This window comes from Symphalangus syndactylus, chromosome 9, assembly GCF_028878055.3.
Source record: "Symphalangus syndactylus isolate Jambi chromosome 9, NHGRI_mSymSyn1-v2.1_pri, whole genome shotgun sequence".
NCBI lineage: Eukaryota > Metazoa > Chordata > Mammalia > Primates > Hylobatidae > Symphalangus > Symphalangus syndactylus.
In genome coordinates, this window is record NC_072431.2 from 80,313,159 (window position 1) to 80,320,016 (window position 6,858).

General features: G+C 50.8%; 1 protein-coding gene across 42 annotated transcripts in view; it reads right to left on the minus strand.

Annotated features, from left to right (window-relative positions):
* IKZF1 (IKAROS family zinc finger 1) overlaps window positions 1–5,564 on the minus strand; it is a 101,143-nt gene extending 95,579 nt beyond the window's left edge. For 7 of the 42 annotated variants that reach the window (XM_063609560.1, XM_063609557.1, XM_063609554.1 and 4 more), the window contains exon 1: window positions 5,470–5,557. The gene's annotated coding sequence lies outside the window, so the exon portion shown is untranslated. Of the gene's footprint in view, window positions 1–648; window positions 4,595–4,661; window positions 5,016–5,053; window positions 5,411–5,469 lie in introns of those variants that run through there. The other 35 variants (XM_063609556.1, XM_063609542.1, XM_063609534.1 and 32 more) reach the window with 23 other exon arrangements.
* Window positions 5,565–6,858: the final 1,294 nt, after the last annotated feature.

Here is a 6,858-nt window from a genome sequence, read left to right on the forward strand (position 1 = left end):
GCCATTCAAAAACACTTTACCTTTACGCAGTTCTTAGTGTTTCGGCAGTCTGTGCAAAACCCCCACCAATTATGGAAAGAAAGAGGGGAGGGAAGGGAAGGGAAGGACAGGAAAGGCAAGGCAAATGGAGGGAAGGGAAAGACAGAGAAGACAAGGGAGGAAAAAAGGAAGAAAGGAAGACCAGACAGACAAGACCACATTGGATCCCCTCTTTTTACTGCATTGCTCTCTCAACAAACCTAACCTCCTACCCATTAGAGTTAACTTTTGGTGTGCAATGGCGGGAAGAGAGTCAGATTTACTTTAGCAGTGAGCTGATTGCAGAAGAAAAATGAATCACTGCACACTTGAGTGAGAAAATATGAAGAAAGCACTTTTCCACTAATTAGGACCCATTTTCAGCCATTCGTTAAGCCATGGCCCCGCGCCACGAGCTATCAGGAGGTGGAGCATGGGGCCATCCGAAAGCAGAGCGTTCAGACGGAGCATAATGATGCTCTCCATCACCCAAGACAGGTGGCCTGCACAGGGATATGGGGAGCTGCTCTGGGCTCAGGCCACCCACTGTGGAAACACCAGCAGGGAAGAGGGAAGAACACACTGGCTATTCCAATCCATGCAAGCACACAAAGAAACTGTGGCACTCACCAACCAACCGAGGCCTCGCCAAGGCCAAGTGAGAGCTGCCTTTTCCACACAAATCCAGACTTTGAGGACCTAGGGCTGCTCGGAGTTCCCCTCAGACTCAGCCACCTGGGAGGGGTCTTGGTGCCTGGCTACAGGGCCTCTGTGTCCTCTTCCTCCTCCAAAAGGTTCCTCTGCTGCCTTCACACTCCACCAGGGTGCAGAGAAAGGTGGAACCACTTGCCAAATATGCAAAAAAGGAGGGAAGACCGTTTTCTCTTAGGAAAACACAGACAGGAAGGGAGCCTGTGCTTCCTGTCCTAACCAAAATGAGTTCAGAAATTATGTGGACGTCTGATTTGTCAGGCTTGTGGTGGAAAAGGGTGCTCTTTTAGTCAACAGGAATTGTGAGTTCCCCAAAGGCAGAAATGGCCATGGGAGAAAAGAATTAGGGCCAGGCCCGTTAACAGGCAAGACAAATGGCCCCCACACCTGTGACCCAGGGTTTGCACGATTTTTAACAGTTTATTACCAGGTGGTTGGCTGAAGACTCCTCTGGCATCTACCTATTTATCACAGTCAAACATGAGAGGGAAAAAAACATCAACTGAAACAATTTGGTAGTTGCCTGTAGATTAGGCCTCAGTTGCTCTTCCTCCAGGCCCTTCTCAGGAGTAACCACCAAGGAGACACCAAAATGGGCAGGCCCGCACTTCGCCACTTGAAAACCTTCTGCAAACCTTCTTTTGCTTGCTGTTTTATCTCACTTGTAATATGTGGCACTTCATAAGGTTTCATAATGTCTTAAAAAATATTTGTTGGAATATCACCAAACATTTAAAAACTCAAACTAAAGCTACTAAAGTGATGACACTGAAACTTTAAGGACATAAACATATATTCCAGGAGATGCGGAAAGGTAACCTGAGATACGAAGTCATTTATTAAACTGCAAAGAAATACAAGAAAGCCATGGTCCACATGAAGACACCAGCATGAGTGTTGTCAGCACCACAGTAAAAACAGCTTTGTTACTGTCCTTTGGTTTTAGATGCTCTACGTCCCTAACAAAACCTCATTCCTATCTTGTTCCTCATCTGAATTTTAAGTGTGTGTGTGTGTGTGTGTGTATGTGTGTGACAGTGTGTATAATGCTGATCCTCTGAAACTCTACGTTTCTAAGACCTAGATCAAAAATGTACATGCGCCCTTTCTGAGCAAAATAAAACTGATCTGTTTTTAAGATGTGAAATAGATTCATGTTTCTCTTCTTGTAAGCTTCAAAGGATGGGTCACTTGTTGCTTTTACATCTTGTGTTTTCTCTCATAAAATGGAATGATTACTCAGCACAAATATGAAATGGAATAGAGCTGAAGTCTCTGTAATTATGAACATAGAGACACCAGACAGAGAACAATGTTCACAGCCAGGACAGGAGCTGCAGCAACTCTGCCGCTAGAAGCAGGCGTCACAGTGCCCCAGAGTGCTTGTCAGTCTTAGAAACAGAGGCATCGGAAGACAAGCATTTTCAGAGAACGCAGAAAGGTCGTGGTTTACCTTTTGTAAGCTGGAGTGGAGCCACTTACATCAATCTCCCTCAGAATATGACAAGAACCAACATTTATTTCATAGTGAAATTATTTCACAATTCCAAAGATTAGAGAAGGAAAAAAAATGCCACAAAACAGTGCTATCCTTGATGAATTCTTAGTTAACTACAGTTACATTACACTAATACGTACAATTATGCAACACTCAAAAAACGTTATTTATGCCTAAAATTCACCATTATATAACACAGGGAAATCCATCTTGTTTTAGAAAAAGTTTAAAAATAAAGGGGGCCTTTAATACTCATTTCAGGTTTGATGTTAAAACTCTTCCACACTGCCCCATGCCTCTCACTCCACGCTGTGTGCATGCTGTGTGTGTGCACGCTGTGTGTGTGTGCACGCTCTGTGTGTGTGCATATGTGCATATGCACATGGAATTTCTTTATTTCATGTATCTGTTAATATATGCATAATCTTGAAGTGTGAGTATACGTATATTAATATATAGAGAGTTCTTTCCTATCTCAAAATTTTTGACATTTATATTGAAAATATGCTATATTAACCACGCATGAAACACATACATCCAAATCAAGAACAAAAAATGTATCCAAATCAAAGAACCTCTGTTCTCAAACCCCAAGTCTCTAGTCAAACAAGGAAGACAGTGACCTGCAGTACAACAGGGCTTTAGACCTCTTGGCCAATACATTCACTGCGATCTTAGTTTTTTGACAAAGGAAATGGCTACAAACGGCCACAGCCGATCTTCTCTTTAGGAGCCTGTGTAAAACTCTTCAAAAGGGTCAAACCTAACACATCCAGACTTTTATCTGCAGCCCTTGTGGTCTCCTGGAGACCCTGAGGGTGGGTGATTATTGCTATGATGTTTCTGCATTAGGGAGGTGTGTAGTTTTCCAAGAGGTAGCACTCTAATTAGAACATTGATGAATTAAACAAGTACTGGAGAGTTTCTAAACTCCTTCCTTCAACTCTCACTATGAAACAAAAGGGGAAGAAAACATGACCATTTAGTTCAATAAAATGTTCTGGTCACCAGCTCTAATTGATTGTGAGACTTAGAATCACATTTTTTTTTCCATGTAAAAAAGGTACGAAATATGTTCATGGTGAAATCTGAAATCAGATACATTCCATCAAGCAAGAATAGTGTAGTATTTTTAATGTGACATCATTATTTGTATGTGTACACATTATTTCTTTAACTTGTTCTGCATTTTACAAGATGCCAGCTTAAGAAGGTGAATCTTCTTGTCATGAATATTTGCCTCGTGTACATTTTAAGCCACAGCCCAAATGATCTGATTTGTCACAGAAATAATTCTGACACATTCTAAAATAAATAATACTGAAATTGTTACTTTTAAAAATTCCATATAAAAGATGAGTACAATAAACCTCACTGACCAAACATCTTCAAACAAAGAAATAAACTCAAGAGGACCCAGGACATTTTTATGTGGGTTCCCCCCACCCCTCAACTCATAACCAAAGTGAACCTGGCCTTAAAAGCACTTGAATGTCTATGAAAGTTTAAATATCATACGCAGTATTTTCAACTTCCACAAATTTTCCTCTTTTAACAGAAGTCGATGGGACTAGTAAGGAGACATTTCCTCAACACCATTTTGTCTGGAAGTTTAAAACAAGGTATCTCAAAGCTGAAATATACTGTCTGTGGCGCAGTGGGAAATTGTGAGTGGGTAACCTAAGCAAAGCGTGCCGCATTGAAATTCAGTCTGGGTGGGCTGCAGTCCCTAGAGAGAGGGAAGCTGCATTTGAAAGCTGTGCCTGGTCAGACCCTATGGAATCGCTACGGTTTTCGGTCATTAGATGCCTCCAAATTAGAAGGAAAAACAAGCTCTCACGAGGTTCCTTAGGCATCAGCAGCGATGCTTGACAAATATTTAAAATACATATCAAATATAACCGCAAGTAACCTGATGCCTTAATATTAGTAAGGGTTTTCCTGAGAAGGTTTGGTGACTTGAGCGCCAAACCTGCGGTCAGCAAAAGGACTAACTTTTCAAAGCCGGGATAATTCCTCTCTTGCAGAAATCAAGTTCAGACTCGATCTCATCATATTTACAGAATAAAAAGAAAGCTCTCGGCTCAAATATAAGGAAAACTCTTTACACACGACTTTATAAAGGCTGACTTCTGTAGGTATATGTAGGTCTATATAAATTTAAATATGGTTGGGAGCTAGAACTCCTCTCCTGGAGACGGCGGGGCTGCTCAGAAGTGTCCCATGCCGGCCTGGTCCTGCACCTGCTGGCACAGTACAGAGCAGCAGACGCTTGACAGAAGTGAACACTCTCACTGTCCTCAGAAAGGAGAGGCGGACCTGAGCGACACCAGGGTCTACCAACCTTACCGCTTTTCTTTACTGTGTTTTTTTTTTTTTTAATTCACCAGTTACCCCAAGTTTTCCTATTGAAATTCAATTTGAAAACACTCACGTGGATTTGTGCGTCGCGCTTTGGGGCCAAGACTGATCCTCGGGTGCGAAGAGCAACCTCGGAGCCGGGGCTCCCTCTGCCCTGCCGGGCTTGCCCGCCTCGCCGCGGCCAAGCGTCCCGCCCAGGCTGGGATGCGCCGCGCGGGGACCCAGGGGGGTCGCCGCAGTCACCGCCCCGGGCGCGGGCCGCGCAGGCACTTGTTAGAGTGTCCTGCTAACTTGGCCGCGGAGCTCTTCCCAGCTTTCTTTCACAATGACTTCCTGAAGTTGCTCACTCGCATTGTTCCCCATTTCTCCGCCACGCTCCCCGCCCCCAGCCAGCTCAGACCCGGCTTTCGCGCTCCCGGCCGACCGGCTGCCCCGCGCGCACAGCGCCTCCCGCGGGCCGCGTACCTGGCCCCCTCCGCGCCGGCCGCCCCCGCCGCGCCCTCGCGTTGCCACCTGCTGCCGCCCAGAGCGGCGGGTGGCCCAAGCGCGCGCCCTGCCGCCCCGCAAACTTTGGGGTGACGCACGCTGGCGGTCCCTGCTCGACTTGCCCCGCAGCCAGCTCGGCCCCGCGCGCACGTCTCGGCCGCCTGCCGGATCGCTGCTCCGGTACACGGAGCGGGGCGCGCAGAAGGGCGCAGAGCGGGACACGGAGAGGGTGCGTCGTCCCGTCCCCGCCCCGTCGCCGAGTCCCCCGGCTCGCGCGGCGCCCGTCTCAGCCGCAACTCCGGGCCAACGGGGCCGCGCACGAAAACTTTGCAGCCGCGCCGGGCTCCGGCTCAGCCCCCAAAGGCCGCCGGGGCGGCGGCGGGCGCGGGCCGTACCTGCTGGCGCCGCCGCCGGCTGCAGCCCGCTCGCCCGCGCCGGGCCCGCTCGGCGCGCCGCCGCCACCCCCGCGCGCACCGCGCCCGGGCCCTCCCCTCGCCGCCGCGCTTCCTCATTCCAGCGCAGCATCGCGCCGCGGCACCGCACGGGATGCGACGGCCGGCGCTGTGCCCGCGGGCCGGGCAGCCCAGCTCGGCCGCGGCGCTGCGGGACCCGCGCGTAACCCGTGGGGGCGCGGCGCGGGCGACACGTGCGGGCCGCCAGGAGGGGGAGGGGGACGCGCGGGCCGGGCCCGCCACCCTGCACCCGGGGCCGCTGGTCGGTCGGGGCACCCTCACGCTCGCCCTGCTGGCGAGACTCGAGGGACTCAGGACATCGTAAATCACTTTCCCCAGTGTCTGGGAGCGCCCGCTGTACGCTCAGCTTCACGTCCCTGGAATTGGGGCCCCTTGGCTCCCAGGTTCAGGCTCTGGCCCCAGGATGCGAGTGCCCACCCGAGGGGGTGGGAAAAGTTGATCCTCCGCAAGGGAGGGGAAGGTGCAATTCATTTTCCCAGACAACCAATGGAATACCTCTCGTCTGTCTTCCCTCCCACCTGCTCACGGCAGAAGTTAGGATGGCGCCTTCCATGTTGGCCTGGGTGCACACACAAGTGCCTGCGGAAGGGTGGCTGCAGGCGGAGGTGACAGCGAAGCAATCTCGCAGCCCGCTCGACGGCTCTTTGCGTCTCAGACCTCTCCCTGGCGTGTAAGACACCGTGTGTCTCCGTAAAACGGGAATGCCACCTCTGACAGCGCACCCCTTCGCCCTACGGGGAGCCCCTCACTCTGATTAGCCGGGCTCCACCCGAGCAGGAGCCAGCAGTGTGTTCAGCTTGAACAGGAGAGAAAAAGTCATGAATTCCACAAATGCAGCCTGGGCTCCCGCCAGGCGCTAGGGGAGGGGACCCAGAGGAGTGAGATGCGCCTCCTGCCCTTCCAGACTTGTAGGAGCCACCAGGAAGGCACAGAATAAAAATCCCGTGCACCCCTGTGAGGAGGAGCGCCCTGTGAAGAGGGCCGAGGGCGTGCTCCTGTTTGGGCGCGGTGGTTCGGGAAGGCGTGAAGACCCGTAGGGAGAGCGATGAAAGACCAAGAGAGCCTCCTCAGGGTAGGACGTGCAGGCGAAGAAGGCACAGGCCTTCCTTCCGGGTGGAGGGCACAGCCGGGCAAGGGAATAAGCAGGAAATGTCCCTTCAGGGCAGTCGAGTGTGGCTGGAGACCATCGCTGCCAGGGAAGGTCGTGTCCTGGCCCAGGGGGCCTCCAAGTCTGGGGCCGGGGCACACCAGAGACAGGATCTGACTCTGCTGCCCCTGGGAGAAGGCCCTTTTACCCGTGAATCACAAACA